This window comes from Schistocerca americana, chromosome 1, assembly GCF_021461395.2.
Source record: "Schistocerca americana isolate TAMUIC-IGC-003095 chromosome 1, iqSchAmer2.1, whole genome shotgun sequence".
Taxonomy (NCBI): Eukaryota; Metazoa; Arthropoda; class Insecta; order Orthoptera; family Acrididae; genus Schistocerca; species Schistocerca americana.
This window is the reverse complement of record NC_060119.1, coordinates 725,850,752-725,872,210: the sequence shown is the minus strand read 5'-3', so window position 1 is coordinate 725,872,210 and position 21,459 is coordinate 725,850,752. Positions and strand designations below refer to the sequence as shown.

Genomic DNA, 21,459 nt, shown 5'->3' with positions numbered 1-21,459 from the left:
GAATTACCTCTGAGGTAGATTTACGCAAGAAGATTGCCACGTTTGTCGAAAGCTAACGTATTTGACAATGAGAGCAACAATTATCTCAGAACTTTCTGGATCACTTCGAAAAATATTCAACTTATTTTGATGCGCCAGCTTATCACTGTGAATGAGACGTGGGCCTATCACTGCAAGCCAAGAAAAGAAAAGACGGTCAAAGCAGTGGTTCGAAGCCGACAGCTCTGCACCAAAAAGGGCAAATCTTGTTGTAACAGCCCAATTCGTTACGGCTACTTTTTTCTGCAGTGCAAATTGGATTCTTCTCATTGATTACTTTTTTTGGATCAACAGTCTAACGATTCATTTAATACGGTTCGCCGCAACTTCTTCTCCTGTTCCAACTTCTCAATCTCGGAGAAGCACTTACACACAAGGTCCTCAATCACTTGTTGGATGTATTCTAGTCTCTGCCTTCCCGTACTGTTTTTACCCTCTACTCTTCGCTCTAGTTCACTGGAAGCTGTTGCCTGATACCTTAACACATGTCCTATTATACAGTCCTTTCTTCTAGTGCTGTTCACATATTTCTTTTCCCACCGAATCAACGGCGGGCCTTGTAATCTTTTATCTTATCAGTCCACTTAATTTTCAGCCTCCTCGAGTAACACCACGTCTCAAACGCTTCAATTCTCAAATTAAGCTTATCCATTTTCACTTCTTTTTCCCTAATTTGACATTCAATTCCATCAAGATAACTGCGCGAAATGTACGATGTCAGAAATTCCTTCCTCTAATTAAGACTTTCGTTTGTTACTAGTAGACTTCCTTCACCTGGAAATGTTTTCTATGCCTATGTAAATCTCCTTCTTATAGCCACCCTGCCTATTCCATAAAAAAACGTAACCATAACTCACGGATTAGTTTCCGACTGACCGACTGCTGCCCACAAGGCGAAACCAGGAGCGATGTATGATCGTGTGACATGTGATCAGCGTGTAGCCAATACCTCCGGCCATTATTGCCAGCAGATGAATCCTGTCAACGCCGCTGCTTCTTTATTCAAGCAGCTCCACATTTGGCCTCATGATGCAGAGTAGGCCCTAACTCAGACCTCCCTATCTCAGAAAAAATAGAGAAGGTACCAGGAATCAAACCCGGCTCCTGCACAGAAGGCAGCGCCTCTAAGAAGTCGGCTACGGAGGCGGCCTTAGCCCCTCGCGCTTTATTTTGCTTCCAAGGTAGCAAAATCCTTTCACTTCGTTTACTACGCGCTTCCCAAATTCGATGTTAAGCTTATCGCTAACCTCATTTATGGTATCTCACATTACTTTTTGTTGTTTGGTTTATATTTAATCTATAGAGTGTTGTGATTAGACTATTCCACTCAACAGACTCTGCTGTTATTCCACACTTTCACTGCGGATAGAACTGTCATCAGAGAGTCTTATCAATGGATTTTAATCCCATGTATGGAACTCTCTTTGATTTCCTTCATTGCTTCTTCGATATACAGGTTAAACTGCGGAGCAGAAAGGTTGAGCTCTTGCCTAATATCCCTTTTTGATCCAATCATTTCTCTATTTTCCATATATTTCCCCTCTTGGTTCTTGTAAATACTGTATATCACCCCCCATTTCCCTATAGCTTATACCTATTACCCTGATAATTTCAAACATCTTGCACTTGTTTGCCTTGTCCCATTTTTTTGCTAGGTCGACACATCCTAGAAAAGTGGCTTGATTTTTCTTTCGTCTTGCCGCCATTATCAAGCGCAACATCAAAACTGCTTCACTGGTTCCTTTCCATTTTCAAAAGTCAAGCTGATCGTCATTTAACAGGGCCTCAGTTTTCTTTTGCATTTCTGTTTATATTATTCTTGTCAGCAAGTTCGATACATGAGCTCTTAATGTGATGGTACGATAGTTCTTGGGCTTGTCTGTATTTGGTACTTTAGGCGTTGTGTAGAAGATATTGTTTCTAAAGTCCAGTGGTATGCCCTCCCTGTCACAGATCCTACTCACTAACGTAGATAATTGTTTGGCTGTTATTCCCCCCCCCCCCCCTCCCCCCCAGTGACCATAGAAATTCCGAATAAATGTCACCTATACCTTCTATCTCGTTCGACTACAGATCGTATAAAGCTTTGCCAAATCGACAACCATTTCTTCTTCTGTCAAGTCAGCAGACAGTTTCTCTCCCTAGAAGAGGTCTTTTCTGTATTCTTCCCACTTATCCTTTCTCTCCTATGCGTTTAACGGTGGATTGCGCAGTGCAGTGTTGACACCTTGATTTCAATTTCATCGAAAGTTATTTCGATTTTCTGTATGTTCAGTCTGCTCTTACGACTACTATTTCCTTCTCGAGAACGTTTTTCCTGTACTCACTTCGATTCTCATTAGAAAAGACTAAACAATAGCTAGCAAATACTACGCATGTTTTTTGGATCATTTTAGTGAAAGGATACGCGACAAGTGACATAAATTGCAAATAAATAAATATTCATCTTTCAAAGTGGTATTGGAAGGAGGTTCGAGAATAAGAAAACTGAAGAGTTTAAAGCGCGGATTATTTTACATATAACTTACTCTCCACATTGGTTACACTGTTATTTCGACATGTTTCCACAATTAAGGCAGTTACTGACTGGGAAACGTTTTGAACCCAGTAAAGAGGTTATTGACATCGTAGCTGGGTTTAATTATTACCTTCCTGAATCACACATCAGGGCTAGTATCTGTTTACTCAAAAAACGTTGCACAGAATGCATTGACCTAACACATGACTTTGAAGACATAAATGCGAGTTTTACCTAAAAGTAGATTTACTGCGACTGCGAGACATTTTCTGCTGGCCTACGTACTGTACTGACCAGGCAGGCACTGGGCCGGTCTCGTGACGGCTGCGAGAGCGCCCTCGTGTTTCCGCTGCTTTGGCTGCCCTGTGTGCTGACAGCTGCCTGACAGGGGCGGACACACATCAGTCATCAGTGGGCGCGTGGCTCTGTTGAAACACGCCTTCCCCGCAGAGCCAAACGTGGCGGGAGACTCCAGAAATAAGCACTCCCAATAATGAAGTTGCCCAAAAAACCTCAGGCAATTTTATTCGTACCTAAATCTAGAGCAAATATGAACAGTTTCGATCAAACGGCAGCAGCTAAAATATATAATTTTGACATTACGTAGAGTTTTAAATCTTTGGCAGTGAAACTGGCTTGTTTAGATGGGTTTTCACTGTCGAACTCTAATGCAGTTCTGTATTCGCTATAGTAACACATCTAGAGGAGGTGACACATCCATCGGATTGCAGTTCCTGAACGTGTGTCAAAGAAATTGCATAATTAGTTGCCAACCTCTGAATTTCGTAGCCTGATTTTTCTGATCAGTGGAAAAGCATGTCACCTCATATTCTGAACAGACTTATCACTACAGAATGCCATATCTCAAACTGGAAATGGTTTGCTCTATGCGTCAATATACTTATAATTCTGTACACTTCCTGGGTGCTTAAAAGTATAAAACTGTAAACTACATCTTTAACTTGGAGATCTATTACTCGGTAACACGTATACCGGATGTCTTTCCAGTGGGTCTTTTGCTCTGTTGTTTCTGCAGATATTTGCGTTTTTACTTTTGCAAAGTGCAGCTGGTGTCAGCCCGAACAAATCCTGCTCATTACGTCTTTCATACGACGCCCAGCGTCGACGGAGAGCGTCGGTTTGTCTCCTACTACCTACAAAATGATTTTTAAAGTAGAATTTTAAGTGCCATTGACAGAGCGATCCCGACTTGGTCTAGCACAGTATTTGTTCTATCGATATATACACTGAAGCGTCAAGGAACTGGTATAGGCATCGTGTTCAAATACAGAGATATGTAAACAGGCAGAATACGGCGCTGCGGTCGGCAACGCCTGTATAAGACAACAAGTTGGTTGCGTTGTTTTGGGGAAGGAGACCAGACAGCGAGGTCATCGGTCTCATCGGATTCCTTTCAAAAGGAACCAACCCGGCATTTGTCTGGAGCGATTTAGGGAAATCACGGAAATCATAAATCAGGATGGCCGGACGCGGGATTGAACCGTGTCTGGTGCAGTTGTTAGATTTGTTATTGCTGCTACAATGGCAGAGTACGAGATTTAAGTGAGTCTGAACGTCGTGTTATAGTCGGCGCACAAGCGATGGGACACAGCATCTCCAAGGTAGCGATGAAGTGGAGATTTTACTGTACGACCATTTCACGAGTGTACAGTGAACATCAGGAATCCGGTAAAACATCAAATCTCCGACATCGCTGCGGCCGGAAAAAGATCCTGCAAGAACGGGACCAACGACGACTGAAGGGAATCGTTTAATGTGACAGAAGTGCAACCCTTCCTCAAATTTCTGCAGATTTCAACGCTGGGCCATCAACAAGTGTCAGCGTGTGAACCATTCAACGAAATATCATCGATCTGGGCTTTCGGAGCCGAAGGCCCACCGTGAGCCCTTGATGACTGCACGACACAAAGCTTTACCCCTCGTCTGGACCCGTCAACGCCGACATTGGACTGTTGATGTCTGGAAACATATTGCCTGGTCGGACGAGTCTCGTTCCAAATTGTATCGAGCGGATGGAAGTGTACGGGTATGGAGACAGCCTCAGGAATCCATGGGATCTGCATGTCAGCAAGAGACTGTTCAATCTGGTGGAGACTCTTTAATGGTGTGGGGCGTGTGCAGTTGGGAGTGATATGGGACCACTGATACGTCTAGATACGACTCTGACAGGTGACACGTACGTAAGGTTCCTGTCTGATCACCTGCATCCATTCATGTCCATTGTGCATTTCGACGGACTTGGGCAATTCCAGCAGGACAGCGCCACACCTCACACGTCAAGAATTTGCTACAGAGTGGCTCCAAGAACAGTCTTTTGAGTTCAGACACTTCCGTTGGCCACCAAACTCCCCAGACATGAACATTATTGACCATATCTGGGGTGCCTTGCACCATGCTGTTCAGAAGAGATCTCCACCCCCTTGTAGTCTTACGGATTTATGGACAGCCCTGCAGGATTCATGATGTCAGTTCCCTCCAGCACTACTTCAGACATTATACTTATATGGATATGGGGTCTATTCTTTCGGACATGTCGAAAGAACAGACACCATTGATGACTGCAGCCGACTAGAATGTAATTGGAATTGTATTAATACCTTCAGCTGCTAACGGGCGTTGATATATATCGACGGGGACAGGGGAAAATGTGTGCCCCGACCGGGAATCGAACCCGGGATCTCCTGCTTACATGGCAGACGCTCTATCCATCTGAGCCACCGAGGGCACAGAGGATAGCGTGACTGCAGGGACTATCTCGCGCACGCCTCCCGCGAGACCCACATTATCACCTTGTATGTCCACACACTACATTCGTAGTGTCCCACCCCAACACACTCACTACTCGTGGAAGACATTCTTACCAAGTCCCGCAAGAGTTCGGGGAATGTGTGTGCATCCGCACAAAAGAAGGTCATGGCCGGTGTTGCCAGAACTATATACTTATATGGATATGGTGCCTGTTCTTTTGGACACACACACTCATGCCTGAGGGAGGATTCAAACCTCCGGCGCGAGGAACCGCGCAATCCGTAACATGGCGCCTCAAACCACGCGGCGACTCCTCGCGGTGAAACACCTTTAACCGTATCTGTATTCATAGACAAAGTGCAACAGGCATTGATCTCCATCCCACAGACTGACGTGTGGTACCTGTACAAGGCGCTGCAAGCAAATATGCGCGCTTACAGTCAACATTTTGGCAGTTACACCAGTTATTAATGTACCAGCATTTCACATTAGCAGTGGCTTATCTCGCGCTTACATTAACCTGCCATCTTGGTAAGTTTATCCCGAACATATGTTGCCTGGACAAATGTATTCCCGAAATTTCAATATTGTTCATTATTAGTTTTTGGTGTTGCGATTTTTTCTGGCAGCGCATGTAGGAAGAGCAAAATAAGCTGGACTTAATTGTCTGAGCAACTCAGTACGCTCTGTTACGCTCTCTGTCCCTCGTGGAAGACGGTAGGCGCTGGCAGTAGTGCTGCGTTGCTGCAGCAGCAGTAGGAGATGGAGCAGAGTAGCGGGCTAGGCGGCAGCGGTAGCGGCGGCGGCAGCGGCGGCGGCGGCGGCCGCGCCCACGGCACAAAGGCCCCTGCTGGCCGCTTCCGCCGCGCCGCGCCGGCGGGAATCACGGTCGCTGCGAGGGGAGCTGTAGCCAGCCGGCTGGAGCCGCTGCTTCCCGCTCCACCTCCTGAAGCCCTCACAACGCCGTCCGTGTATTTTGGTTGCAGTTTTTTGCATTACACATAACCTGCTCCTGTTCACTGACTCCACATTTATCATTCTGCGTGCCACCAATAATTAAATATGTATCGTCACATAGCACTCTTATTTTCACTGTTTTCGTACTTCTGTGTGCTGACGATGTAAGCACATAGTAATCCATAGGAGCACTTTGATAACGGCCTCAATTTGGCGAAGAACAGAATCCTCAAGTTTCTTCGCGCACAACATTTGCAGCTGATGCGACTCACTGATGATAAGATCCTGTAGAGCCATTACATTGCGAAGAAGTCCGCTTTTACGTTTCACCCACTTCACCCACTGTTCCAGATAGACCCAGACGTTTTTAATCGGATTAAAATCGAGAGGTCCAGGAACGTATGCGTAGTCAACACTGCTTTTGTCATCTTGAAAGTTGGAAGCGTCTATAATATTCTCAGCATGAAGATCTAGAAGAAAGGACAGTAACTCCTCAGGCAGAATATTGAAATAAACATCTTGGTTCATGTTCACGGTAACTCAAAATCAGTAGACCCAATTTTTGATACGAAAGACATCCCAGAAACATCATAGATCCATCGCCGGACTGAATTACATCTTCAATACACTGCGGGTTAAACGTCTCATTGGGTCATCGGTGTAGTTGACGCCTCACATCATCTGAAAAAAAAGACAGAATTGTTGTCCGTCGTTGCACACGATACGCCTTCAGTCGGTTATGCTCCAGAATCTGTGTTGTTTCGCAGTTTTCACAAACAAGGTGGCAGTGATGACATCTTTTGCGACAGTAGAAACATGGAGAAACTTCACGAGGGCCACCAATGAAGCAAATTCCAAGATGAAGGAGTCAATGGTTTGCCAGGCCATGATGAAAACCCATTACTGAACATTGGAAACCCTGATGATGGAGCTTTCGCTCAGAGATACGTACCGGAAATAAAAAAAAAGTACGAAAACGACTTACAATTGACGGACTTTTATTTAAAAAATATATTTATTATACTGGCTCTGTGAGACCATTACGGATTCGTTAAAGTATATACTCAACGTCTCGTCTTTGTATATGAATGACGGAGCGTTCACATGTCGAAATCCCGGTGGTTGTCGAAGACGTCATACAGCCCCCTAAGTTGTCTGAATTGACATTTAGTTGGGCTTCGTGATTCCTCGAAGCATTTAACAGGGAACATGTAACAGACTTCTGCAACAGAGGAAAATGTTCCCGAGATTCTATACTAGACATGGTCTTTCAAAGGGAGAACACCATTGCATATTATATCTATCGATAGCACTTCAGCAAACTATAACATCGCTACCGGTGTGTTTGCGTCGGCTGTATACGAAAGATCACTAGTACGCCGTGTCAGCTGCAAACTAGACACATTTTTACTTAAAATGTTATAATTTACAATGTATCACGTCCTATAGTACATACGAAAAGTACCTGCAAAGCGCGCTAGTGATTCACATGTTTCCGTAGAACTGTCAAATGTCTTACGTTCACTGGCAGCAGCGTCCCTACGGGTGAGTGAGAGTATAAGCTGTAAAGTACCGGGCAGCCCTTAAGAGAGATGCCCTCCATTCTTTAGTCGCCATACTGTTTTGTAACTCTGTTCTTCGTTGCAAAAATGTTCAAATGTGTGGGACTAAACTGCGGAAGTCATCGTTCCCTTGACTTACACACTACTTAAACTAACTTATGCTAAGAGCAACATACACACACCCATGCCCGAGAGAGGATTCGAACCCTCGGCGGGAGGGGTTCCTAGTTGCAAGATCCGCTTTCCCTGTCGAGGATTCTCCGTGACCAGAGTAGCCTCTGTGTCACAGACTCTCGTCCCATTGAAGATCGTGTGGTATGAACGAAGCGTAGTTCAAGTGCCGCGAAAATAAGTCGGCTAGATGTGCAGTAAATCAAGCGACCGAAGTACTCTACCCGTGAACATAAAAAAAATCTGAAGACTCTTCTTTTCGTTAATCTACAGTGCCTTTGTTCGGTGTCTTGAAGCTCCTTAAAACATTGAACCATTTGACAGAAATTCTAGAGTCGCTGCTCTCGGGGAAGGGCTTAGCATCGTAGAATACAGACTCCTGTTAGTCGATGGCAGCACAGATCGAGCAGGAACAGAGGTCAAGCAAAAGTGTACAACGGTTTTTGAAAAACAGTTACAGTTACCGGTAAACAAAATTTTTCCCTACTCCTTGAAATTCAGATTCGCTATTCCTCAAAGTAATACAGTATAAGGTGTAATGCTAGTCCCTATGTAAACTAAAACCTTATATTTTTCCATGCGTTTGTATCAGAATCGAAGCTTTTCCCTACACGTTGAGTAAGATGCCGGAGACACACAATAATGTTAAAAACAATTGCCATTAATAAATAAAGACGTCCTCAGTTCGCAAAAATCTTTTAAAGAGTAACATAAAAATTTTATTGCTGCTGTAGTGGACTACGGCTTAAGGGAAAAAGTCCACAAACATAATATTTTGAAACCTGCAATAGCTGTAGTAACCCGAAGTAGAATTATTCTTAGATTTTTTGGAGCAGCATTTTCATGCTACTTCCACGCTTACTAGTATTCCGTTTCCGTGCAAAGGTATTACGAGTATTAGACCTCGTACAAGAGTGATGAGTATCCCGAAATAAGCAAGTGCGAACCTGGTATTATCCTTTCATTGGATCAGTCACTGCAGTGACTGCTGTTCTAATTTTTTGTGTTACCCTGGTTCGCTGTACAAGAAACTTAACAATTCTGCTTTCTTAGAAAACATATCACGTTAGAACAGGCACAAGCACCGCATTGTCCTTTAAGTGACGCCTCTGTGTGAACGGAAGGCCTGTTAGGGCCATTAGGATGTGGCATGACTAACTACGAAAAGAATGTGAACTGTTCAAGTGACGACAACAGCCCTTTTCATTGTCTACGCCGCGGAAAAATGGAGTCGCACCCTGAAAATAGCTAGAGAAACTTATCTACGAAACGGAGTTGGTAACCTCACAAGTAACCTCAGCAGAGCAGAAACGATTAGAGACGGTCTGTTATCTCGGTTACAGAGCACCTAAAATTTTCTGCCATATCTAAAGAACTCTTTGGTGGTTTAAATAACTGCAACCAGTAACTAATAGGTTAGGTTGTATCGTGACCTTTCTGTTATGCCTGGATCATTCGACGTGGTAGCGGTTCCATAGTGTTAACCATGCTCTCCACAGATGAGTTCTGAGGTACTTCTAGTAAGATAAAAAAAAAGCGACAGTCTTCTAGTTGAATGAGAGCTTAGTGAAGCAGTCAAGTGGTTCGTGGCGAACCGTTCCGAGAGGAATGGGACCGCGGGTCGCGAGGAAGGAAGAGACTAACCTTTTAGCTTGAGCGAGCTCTCATGAGAATATGTATGTATGGACGTCAAGACGCTAGCGAGATGTCGCAGTGGCGAGACACTGGAACGACAGTGGTTCAGAAACCTGTCTTATCCAGATGCACGTTTTCTGTGGTTTCCGAAAACCTTCCTTTGAAAGAGCTCGGCTGATATCCTTCCTCAAGCCGAGCTTGTAATTCGTCTCTAATGACCTGATCGTCGATGGGACGTTAAACTTTAATCTTCTTTTCTTCTTAATTCCATTCCAACAGAGTTGTAGACCCTGTGCAGCAAGTAATCAGTGCATTACCTCTCAGTGTTCAGTGATTCCCGATGCCAGCGACTACCGTCACCGTGACAGAGGAAAAAAATAGCTCTTAGCGCTATGGGACTTAACATCTGAGGTCATCAGTCCCCTATAACTTAGAAATACTTAAAACTAACTAACCTAAGGACATCATACACATCTATGCCCGAGGCAGGATTCGAACCTGCGACCGTAACAATCGTGCGGTTCCAGACTGAAGCGCCTAGAACCGCTCGGCCACAGGTGACAGAACAGCGGACGTCTCCCGACCAAGCTGAGAACAGGAAGACTACGACTGATGATGAGCTGAGGTACTTTTATTTCTTATTGGAGGCTACCTTGCGATGAATAACTGAGAGAAGTTAAAGTTATCGGCCGAAGGTGAGCTGTGCCTAGGATGCTTACTTTCCTCAAGAAATTCACTAAAAAATGCTGTATTAGATCAAATTCACGACCCGGCTCTGAAAGTACGTTTGGAAACTCATCCACAGACACAGGGGTACAGGCTGAGTCACAGACTGACACATAGTTTAAATGTGGATGACTCACAAGTTGTCGTGCGTCTTTGAGCAAACATGTATTTCGAGGTAGCTGTCGTTATGTTTAAGACTACACTGACATGACAAAAAATCATAGACAGGGATATGCACATTTACAGATGGCGGTGGTATCGTGTAGACAGGGTATGAAGGGGCGGTGCGTAGGCGGACCTGTCATTTGCACTCAGGTTTTCGACGCGATTATGGCCGCACGACGAGAATTAACAGACTTTGAATGCGGAATTGTAGTTGGAGTTAGGCGTATGGGACATTCCATTTCGGAAACCGTCAGGGAATTCAGTATTCCGAGATCTGCAGTGTCGAGAGTGTGACGATAATACCAAACCTCAGGCACTACCTCTCACCACGGACAACGCAGTGGCCGACGGCCGTCACATAAGGGCCGAGAGCAGTGGGGTTTGCGTACATTTGTCAGTGCTAACAGATGAAATAACGGCAGAAATCAATGTGGGATGTACGACGAACGTATTTATTAAGGCAGCGCGGCGAAATTTGGCGTTAATGGGCTATGGCAGCGGATTATGTCAGCAAACAGATGTTTAGTCTCATCTCATGTCCTAGACCGCTAAGTCGTAACTGCTATTGATCTGCCATTTGTTTCTGTGATCTGTTTTCCTCCCTTATTCGTTATAGAGAGAGCCTAACTTTTCGCTAGCCCCAGTGCCCAGAATTTTCTGACAGAAACCTACTAGCTACCTCTTCCTGATAATTCTGGCTAGGAATGGCAGTGAATCGATCATGAAGCTTGGTGACGGTGTTAGCTATTTTCTACGTATTCACTCTTCAACAGACTTTTTTTCCAACGATGGATGATTTGGCGGAGAACCTGACTGTAGAAGTCTGAATGTGGCAGTCCAGGAACTGCTCAATGGTTCGTCCGAAGAAACAGAGAAGAGAAAATGAAAGGCTGCCATATCAGGACAATATGGTGGAGAAGGGGCTGAACTGAACACGGGCGGGGGGGGGGGGGGGGGCGGGGGAGTATTGTGATACCCCAAAGAAATGATACTTCCTGTTCTTTCAGTTCTCAGGAGTGGTGTAAAGACGTTACCACACGATCTTTGACGAGAACTTTCGCAATGAATTCTGCTTTGGTCATAAATAGACTCTATTATCATGTCTTTTTCGTATGTTCTTTTTACTATATTTAGATTTTTTCGTAAAGAGAATAGTCCCTCATAGCCTCACTTTCACCGTTCAGATGCCAAACTACAGAGGAGACCACTCTGACAACACGCACAATTTCGGCCCTGACTCGTAAACGAAAATGAGCATTCGGAGTAACGAGACTAAGTACGGGAACAAAACGCTACAGATGCTGCAGTAGACTCACTTGTCTCGAGTAGTCAGCTGAAATACGAAAGCGGTTCGCGTAAAAGGGGCTTAAAAGCGACGACTACTTGCTCATCTTCGCAACCGTGACACACATATCTTCTATTGGAAACCCTCTACTTTTCTATATTTTGGGAAAAGAGAGAACGTATCGAAACAAGAAAACAAACGCGCAGTAAACCTGGGCTATAAGTGCAGTGAGGCGTTCTTCAGTAGAAGAGACGTGTTTCATACAGCAGCGTAAGTGGACAAGCACTCATGTGAATTCCAAGATGGCCGCCGAGTAAGTGACGCCAGAAACTACTTCCAGAAAGTTAAGTGATTTAGACAAGAATATAATTTAGTTTAACACCGACAGCAAATTAAATACGTGCATTAGTGTATCGTTTAGTCTTGCCGTTAAAGGTTTCACTTTTCTTTGCGTATTTTTTCAGAAAACACGAAAAGATCGCAACTTTGCGAAGTCGCGTTTAGCCTTAAATTTTGTAAACGTGTTTGTTTCTTGTTTCACGGTAATTTGACTAGTTTCTCGGTAACAAATAAGTAAACTACCGTAAATAGCGTATAATTTCATTGTTTTAATACAGATTTCAGAAAAACAGCGTAACTTTATATCAGAAACTTGCTTATATACATTTGTTTATAGGCCTGATTCTCGTAACGTTTTTGGAGAATCAAACTTAAAGTATCTCGTTTAATTGTCTTTTTTTTCATTCCATCGAGTGAAATATATAATAAATAGCGCATACCTTCATTGTTTTAATACAGATCTCAGAAAAACAGCGGAATTTTAAATCAGAAACTTGCTTATATACATTTGTGAATAGGCTTAATTCTTGTAACGTCTTTTTTGATTTTCGGTAATTTAATTGATTTATTCTAGCTAAAGTATTATTTTTGCCATGAGTGAGAAGTGCCTGACTTGCCGTAGAATTGTTAGTTCCGGGGTTTGGTGTGATGGATGCAGTAGTTTTTTTCATTGGGGGCACTGCAGTGGCGTGGGTGTCGGGAAAGTGGATCAGGTTCATCAGTGGTTATGTAGGATTTGCAGCAGAGATAGGAAGATAGTGGAACAGGAGGGGAAAATTGCTGCCCTTCAGGCAGAGCTAGATCAGGCTAGGGAAGATCTGGACAGGTTAAGGAGGGAGAAGGGCAAAGAGAAGTGGGAAGTGGCAACAGGTAACAGAAGGAACAGGTCTGGAACTAAGTCTGACAGTTTTGTGGTGAATGTCAAAAATAAGTTTGACGTGTTGCTTCAGTTAGACACTGATGAGCCTCAAGCAGAGGTAGGTGTAGACAGGACACAATAAACTTTCAATAGGAAATTGAAAAAGAATGTAGGAAAGTCATCGAAAAGGAAGAAAGTTTTGTTGTTAGGCAGTTCTCATGCCAGAGGTGTAGGCCAACTTCTGCAGGAGGAATTAGGACCAGAATACCAGGTCACAATTTTTTTCAAACCAAGTGCTAGTCTGGATCAGGTGACAGAGGATTTAGGTAAACTCTGTAAAGGATTTACCAGGGAAGACACCGTGGTTAATATGGGAGGGCCAGGGAACAGTATCGACAGAGATCCTGGGTACAGTATAGAGTGTGACCTGGTAAAGATTGCGTCGGCATCGAGACACACCAATGTTGAATTTGTATCTGTCCTGAGACACCATGACCGGCCTCATTTGAACTCTTCTGTTGGGAGAGTTAATTTGGAGTTGGAACGGCTGCTTGGGTCGGGTGCGGGGGCTCATATTGGTGTGGTTCCTGTTGATTCTCTCAGTAGGTGGGACTACACCAGTCACGGCCTACATCTCAACAGGAAAGGGAAGGGTAAACTGGCTGGGGTAATAGCAGGAAATTTAAGGGGGGGGGGAGGCACTGCCATGAATGGTAAAATACCAGTGGTTACAGGTGTTGGAGCAGCACCTTTTTTAGGATAGGTAAGACAGAAAGATGTCAAGTTCTGCGAGAGGTCAGGACTGAAACAAATCTTCAGTTTAGGAAAGAAATTAAACAGCACAATTCTAGCACATTGGACCACCAATAACAGCTGTCAATTATAAATTTTCACCACTCACCAGAAATTTTATCTCCACCAAGTTGTATCTCAGTCCTAGGTAATTGCATTGATGAATTAAAGTCACCCAATCACGTTGACATAATCTGCCTCTCTGAACATCATGTGACCACTGTTATAGGAACTATGCCTAAGTACAATCAGAAACTCAGGCAGGAGAGTACTGCTAATTTTAGAATAAGGAAAGGTTCTCATAAAAGTATAATTAAAAATAATGTAAGTATATTTCATCAAAATATTGGGAGTTTAAAGAATAAAATAGATGAGCTTCTGGTTTGTATAGAAGATTTAGAAGCTGAGGATGAAATAGATATACTATGCCTGTCTGAGCATCGCATTGTTACTGATATGGGTAAGGTAACTGTAAGTGGATATAAGCTCTCTGCACATGTAATTAGAGAAAATATGGAGAAAGGAGGAGTCGCCATATATGTCAAAAGTTATCATTGTGCAAAAAGTATGGGAATAAAAAAGTTTTGTGTAGAGAAACATATATAAGCATGTGCCTGTGAGCTTAAATTAAATAAAGGCACATTTATAATTGTAACTGTATATAGGTCCCCATCGGGAAATTTTCATCTATTTCTGAAAAATTTGGACTCCTTGTTGTGCTATCTGTCAGACAGGGGGAAGCAAATTATTATTTGTGGTGACTTCAATGTAGATTCTCTGAAGGAGGGTAATAGGAAAAATGACCTTGAACTATTACTCGGTTCTTTCAATTTGACACCCGTTATTGATTTTCCTACTTGGGTGGTAAAGGATAGCAGCTCACTGATAGATAACTTCTTTATAGACCAAGATAAGTTTAACCAGATAAATGCTCAGCCTGTTGAGAACGGTCTTTCTGATCATGGAGCACAGCTAGTTACCACATATGACATAGCTCCATTCAGCAGTACTAAACAGTCCTCCAAAGTAGTACGTTCAGTCAACAATTTAACAATTGCAAATTTCAGGGAAAGCCTACAGCAGTTAGACTGGGATGAGGTGTACCGTGAACCTGATGCCAATTTAAAATATAATTTATTTCATGACACTTTTGTAAATGCATTTGAAAACTGCTTCCCCAAGAAAATAGTTAAATATACTCGTAAGAAACCATGTAACAAACCATGGCTTACTAAGGGTATAACAATATCTTGTAACTGGAAAAGAGAAATGTATCTGACAGCAAGAAATAGTAGTGACCCATAAACTATCAAACATTATAAAATTACTGTGCTATATTAAGAAAAGTTATTAAAAAATCCAGAAGTATGTGTATCATGTCTGAAATCAGCAACTCTGATAATAAAATTAAAACAATTTGGAATATTATTAAAAGAGAAACAGGTCAACCAAGAGCACAGGAAGACAGTATTACCATCAAATTGAATGAAAACTTTAGGAACAAAAAGTCAGAAGTTGAAAATATTTTAATGTTGTGGATATAGTAGGATCCAGGTGTTCATTAGAAGATGCTAGATAGTTAATGGAAAAGGCCATACCTACGCAATTTGATACAATTGAAATCTCACCCACTTCTCCCTCTGAAATTAGGGAAATAATAAACTTGTTTAAAAGCAAAAACTCACATGGAATTGATGGCATTTCCAGCAAAATACTAAAAGCTTGTTCTCAACAGATAAGTAAGATTCTCAGCCACCTGTGTGATAGCTCTCTGGAACGGGGCATTTTCCCTGATAGACTGAAATATGCTATTGTTATACCTTTGCATAAAAAAGGGGATAGATCTGATGCCAACAATTACGATCCAATCTCCCTTCTGACAGCTTTATCCAAATTTTTGAGAAAGTAATGTATTCAAGAGTAGCTCCACATATCTGTAAAAATGAAGTACTAACAAAATGTCAGTTTGGTTTCCAGAAAGGTTTTTCAACAGAAAATGCCATATATGCTTTCACCAATCAAATTTTGAATGATCTGAATAACCGAACACCACCCATTGGGATTTTTTGTGATCTCTCAAAGGCTTTTGATTGTGTAAATCATGAAATTCTGCTAGACAAGCTCAAGTATTGTGGCATGAGTGGGACAGTGCACAAATGGTTTAATTCGTACCTAACTGGAAGAGTACAGAAAGTTGAAATAAGCGGTTCTGATAATATGCAAAGATCAGCACATTCCTCAAACTGGGGAACTATCAAGAATGGGGTTCCACAAGGGTCGGTCGTGGGTCCTTTGTTGTTCTTAATATATATTAATGACTTGCCATTCTTTATTCATGAAGAGGCAAAGTTAGTTCTCTTTGCTGATGATACAAGTATAGTAATCACACCTGACAAACAAGAATTAACTGATGAAATTGTCAATAATGTCTTTCAGAAAATTACTAAGTGGTTCCTTGTAAACGGACTCTCACTGAATTTTGATAAGACACAGTACATACAGTTCCGTACAGTAAATGGTATGACGCCATTAATAAATATAGACCTTAATCAGAAGCATATAGCTAAGGTAGAATAGTCAAAATTTTTAGGTGTGTCCATTGATGAGAGATTAAACGGGAAGAAACACATTGACGATCTGCTGAAACGTTTGAGTTCAGCTACTTATGCAATAAGGGTCATTGCAAATTTTGGTGATAAACATCTTAGTAAATTAGCTTACTACGCCTATTTTCACTCATTGCTTGCTTATGGCATCATATTTTGGGGTAATTCATCACTGAGGAATAAAGTATTTATTGCACAAAAGCGTGTAATCAGAATAATAGCTGGAGTCCACCCAAGATCATCCTGCAGACATTTATTTAAGGATCGAGGGATATTCACAGTAGCTTCTCAGTATATATACTATCTTATGAAATTTGTTATTAACAACCAAACCCAATTCAAAAGTAATAGCAGTGTGCATAACTACAATACTAGGAGAAAGGATGACCTTCACTATTCAAGATTAAATCTAACTTTGGCACAGAAAGGGGTGAATTATACTGCCACTAAAGTCTTTGGTCACTTACCAAATAGTATCAAAAGTCTGACAGATAACCAACAAGTATTTAAGAAGAAATTAAAAGAATTTCTGAATGACAACTCCTTCTACTCCGTAGAGGAATTTTTAGATATAAGTTAAGAAAAAAGAATAAAAACCAAACAAATAATTATTAAAAACATTAAAAAAACAAAAAATAAAAAAGTTGTTATATTAACTTAATTATGTTGTTAAATTAACTTAATTATGTCATGTATTGGAAAATTTGACTCGTTCCACATCATTACGAAATATCGTATTCATGATCCATGGAACTAGTATTAATCTAATCTAATCTAATCTAATCTTAAGGTATGCACTTTGGAGCCCAGGTCTACTGCGCAATTTTTTCTTATTTTGGTCCATACTAGCAGGTGGGAATGCAGGAGGATGGCGTAGGTTATCTTCAATAAAAAAGATTCCCAACAATTAGTTATAAAATGGTATTTATTAAATATGAAGAAATATTCAATTTAAATAAAGCTGCTTCTTGTGTAATGTCCAGCACAAATAGACGCTTGAAATTATTAAAAGTCCTCTAAAATATTAAATTCCTGTCGCTGTGTCTCTGAGTGATGCCTACGTAGAGTCCAGAGTCGGCCTACGAAGCCTACGGAGCCTAAGTCTCGTAGACGACGGACAAAAACTGCAGCTTGTAGATTCGGCGGTAACTGGAGACTGTACGCGACTCGGCGCATTGAAGAGAACTGTCCACTGTAGCTCAGTGATCCGGCATTTAACGAGGCATCAATCAATCACTGTCTACACACATGATGCCCATAGGTTGGCAGCTGCAGCCCCTGGTGGGCCTCAGTATATTTCGTACTGCCAACCCATACAGCTGCTGCGATACGAGTGTTTCGAGCGCGGCACAACGATTGTGGTGCGGTGCTCTCGGGAGTCGTAAGTAGCGTCACCACACTAGCACCTCGAAAAATGTGGAAAGTAAAGAGCTTTCAGTAGAAAAGATGTGCCTCACAGTATCGAAGATGAACAAGTGTCCATAGCTCTTAAGTTACGCGTTTTGGAGCCTATGCTTCCTAAATTATTTTTCTTGTTTTGGACCATACTGCCTTCTCTCAAAGGTGGCTGGTGGAGTATGCTCTGTTAAGTCTTACCACTTGTAGATCTGATACTTGCTAACTGTGGCCAGATTTCCTTCTTGACATGCAAATATGTCTATGATAATGTTCATTCTTGAGATAGGATAATACTCCACTGGCACCATTGTCCAGCATTACTTGTCTGCTAACGGCTCATTATTTCTCTCTCATTCATCAATCTGGCCAGTCACAGCAGAGAATCGTCATCCGATCTACGTCAAGAGAAGAAGAAAAAAGGTAAGCGTAACGCTGGGGTATTGTTTCTTCAGGGAATGTTACGACACTTACAGTCCACAGCTAGTTCTTCTGCGCTTTGCTCGCATGGGAAAAGCCCGTGTCTTGCAGACAGCTGTACACTGGTGGGCGTGTGAATGAGCGGAAGGCACCGGTTTTCGCGGCTGCAGGTAGCGGTCACTGCTGATAACGCAGGCGTCGCCCGGAAGCGGGAGGTGTTCGGTAAGGGGGTCAGCAGCGGCAGATAGGCGGGGTTCGCCGACCCCCCTCAGACAATGGCTGCGAGGTGCCGGCCGTGACGGAGACGTGCAGCCGTGGAGCCATGCAGCCGCCCAAGGCCCCGAGCCATTCCGCGAATCCAGGAGCTCACGCACCGTCGGCTCGCTCTGGGTAGTACCACGGTGACGCCGCTGGACCGAGAGTATGGACAAAGCAGGTCCGCTGTCATGTATCTCTGCTTTCCGGGAACAACTAGCGTCTCGGCACACAAGCCCTTTCCGCTACGAGCTGCTTCCTTTTCAAGCTCTACCGTCCTCAGTGGCCTTAGCACGTGCCTTACTAAGAATTGATGTGCCTCACTAAGAATTGATATATATATATATATATATATATATATATATATATATATATATATATATATATATATATATATGGTGATCCTAATAAATCCTCTTAAATATGCTGTTATCGAGCGGGATGAGAGTCTGGACAGCACAATGCGGTACATGGGAGCAGTGGGTTTTAGCCTTTTTCCAGTCATCCGACTTAATTCCCCGAAATCAGTTCAGGAGAATGTCTTGAGCAAGGCCACTACTGAGTACTTCCACGACTCTTGTCTTCTCGGAAGTAATGCCCCCACTCTAATACGTGGGGTGGCGACATTGTGTTGAACCTTCCTCCTTTGGTCAAAATACTTTTCATACCTCTGGTGGACAGTTGCCATACTGCACTAATGATATTTAAGTTAAATTATTTGTACGCACGTCTCGTGTGTCCGTATGTAGGAAATAGACGACAGGGTAATGCGTGAGGGGATATGGCAGGATGATCCAAACAGAACTAAAACTACAGATAAACAGATGCAGTGCATTGACCAGATTCGTATTGCATTTGCATTTCACTGCATTCAACGAGTCCCACAAAATTAACAAAATAAAAAAGTAAAAAAAGTGTATATCTGACATACCGACCGCTTCACAAGAATAGAACGAGAATCGTGTTCAGAGCGATGTGTACGAACATACATAAAGGATAAATCACAACTTACATAAACACATACGACCGTGTGTGCGTGTCTTCTCGTCTGCACTGCCGCTAAATACATTGTGGACGGTGAACCGCATTGAAAGGCAGCCAAAGCCATCACAATATTGAGAAAAAAAAGAGACAGAGAAGAAAAGCATCGTGTAATGGAGAAACTATAGCCCGTATCCGAAATACTACACTGGGCAAAATCCAGGAGCAAAAATTGTACGAGCGGTTATGTGCGGCAAAGAGAGATACAGATACCTAAGTCTCTCTTGGTAGTTACAGGCACCGAAAGGTTTAATTGGACGGTACGATAAAAAGAGGGTAACAAGGCAACAAGAACTATTGTCAGGGGTCGATCTGCAGATACTTTGGGCTTTCCAGTTAGTCCCTACAGCAAAAACTGGAGAAGATAATTAACTAGAAGGATGACTTGCATATGAGGACTATCCAGGTCTCGGCTGGACGAGAAAGCGTGTCGATTTCTCTCACACATACAGCAATGGTACAGCTGCAGAAAGAAAAATATGGTTTTATAACACATTCTCGAACTTCTTGCGGCGTCAATTCTGGGTAAAACCTCGAGCTTGCACCGAAAGAAGTCCGAGAACGCTTTAAACAACAGTGCTGTCAGGAAAAACGTCGCTCTCAAGAAGATTATTGCTCATAAAACTGCATTGATACTGCGGAAGTGGGCACTATCAGGTCACGGGAATCTAACGGAAAGGCTAGGCAATATCACACCCTGACTTGCATCCATTTATGAATGAAAATGAGTTAAAATCTTAAATGTTGTAACAAGTAAGAACATAGCACGGAAGGGCAACTACATCGTGTACGAGACAACTCGTCTTTGCAGGAGATTAAGACCTACTACAGTGAGCTATTTAGTTCGATAACCAGCTATGCGGCCACAGTTTGGGAAGCTAATTCGATCCTGTAGGTTTTTTCATATCGGATACGACAGCCTTAGCTGTTACACGACCACTGTCATTTATGTAACACGATTTGCTGATCTTCGTGCTGTGCCATTTCCTAATTTTACACAATTAACTCTGTATGAGTGCATACAAAATTGAGTCCGTCATTGTAATATTCAGCAGCTGTCATAACAGACACGAGCGATAAAGACGTTCCATAAAAATGATAGACGCACGTTTGCATGCACCCACACACGGTAATTGTGTAAAATTACTGCAGTAGAAGTTGCGCTTGAAAATGCTTGCCCGCTCTGTATAACAGGGCAGACGGTGATCTGTGGCAGAATACAATGCTGGTGCAGGAAAAAGTGTTTCGGAGTACACCATTCGGCGCATATTGCTGAACACAGGGTGCTGCAGCATACAACCCTTCACGTGTGCCCATGATGACCCAACGATGTCGTAAATTATGATTGCAGTGGGCACAGGATCATCGAGACGGGACCTTGGAGCAATGGAAACGTGTTGCCTGGTCGGATGAATCACGTTTCTAGTTACACCAGGTCGATGGTCGTGTTTGGATACACCGCCGTCCAGGAGAACAGCTGTACGAAACAAACAGTGCGCTACGGACGCAGGCTGGTAGCAGCAGTACTCTACGATGGATGCAGTTCATCTGGGCGTCCAAGGGACCTGTGGTGGTTAACCGAATGCACTAGAGCAGCTGTCGACTACGTGAACATTACTGTGGACCTCCTACATCCTTTCCAGCTTGATGTCTTCCTGACAGGAATGGTATCTTCCAACAGGTTATCTGTCCGTGTCAAAAGGGCCGGAGTGGCCGAGCGGTTCTAGGCGTTACAGTCTGGAACCGCGCGGCCGCTACGATCGCAGGTTCGAATCCTGCCTCGGGCGTGGATGTGTATGATGTTCTTAGGTTAGTTAGGTTTAAGTAGTTCTAGTTCTAGGGGACTAGTGACCTCAGAAGTTAAATCCCATAGTGCTCAGAGCCATTTGAACCATTTGACCTAAAAGGGCATTGGTTTGAGGAAC

General features: G+C 42.9%; 1 protein-coding gene and 1 non-coding gene across 2 annotated transcripts in view; both read right to left on the bottom strand.

Moving 5' to 3' along the window:
• Nucleotides 1-21,459, bottom strand: part of LOC124610446 (protein unc-13 homolog 4B) — a 251,742-nt gene that overhangs the window by 218,555 nt on the left and 11,728 nt on the right. The window lies entirely within an intron of this gene.
• Trnat-ugu lies at nt 5,229-5,303 on the bottom strand. The gene has a single exon. It is a non-coding gene; the product is annotated as a tRNA-Thr (tRNA).